Genomic DNA, 463 nt, shown 5'->3' with positions numbered 1-463 from the left:
TGATAGAGACTAACTTTATTATTTCCAAAAGAACAAGAAAAACCAAATTTGTCCAAGCTGGAAACACTAATTAAATTCCGCCTAAAAGACGGTACAACAAATGTCTCAAATAAATCCAAATGAAAACCAGTTCTTAAACATAATCTAAATGTTCCAATAGCCTCAACTACAACCCTTTTGCCATCGCCCAAAAAGATGAATCTTTCATCATCATTTGGCTGTCGGCTCCACAAGCAACCCTACATAGTGACACTAATATGAGTAGTAGCACCAGAATCTACCCACCAAGTGCCATTGGGTACAAAAGCCAAATTAATTTCAGAACAAACAAGAGTTATAAATTTACCCTTCTTTACACGCCATGAGGCATATTTAGGACACTCTTTCTTCATGTGTCCTTGCTTCTTACAGAAGTAACAGGTAAATTCCTCATTACTCTTCAATTTCTTTTGCTGAGAAGGCC

Source organism: Lupinus angustifolius, chromosome LG20, assembly GCF_001865875.1.
Source record: "Lupinus angustifolius cultivar Tanjil chromosome LG20, LupAngTanjil_v1.0, whole genome shotgun sequence".
NCBI lineage: Eukaryota > Viridiplantae > Streptophyta > Magnoliopsida > Fabales > Fabaceae > Lupinus > Lupinus angustifolius.
Note: the sequence above shows the minus strand (reverse complement) of the source record.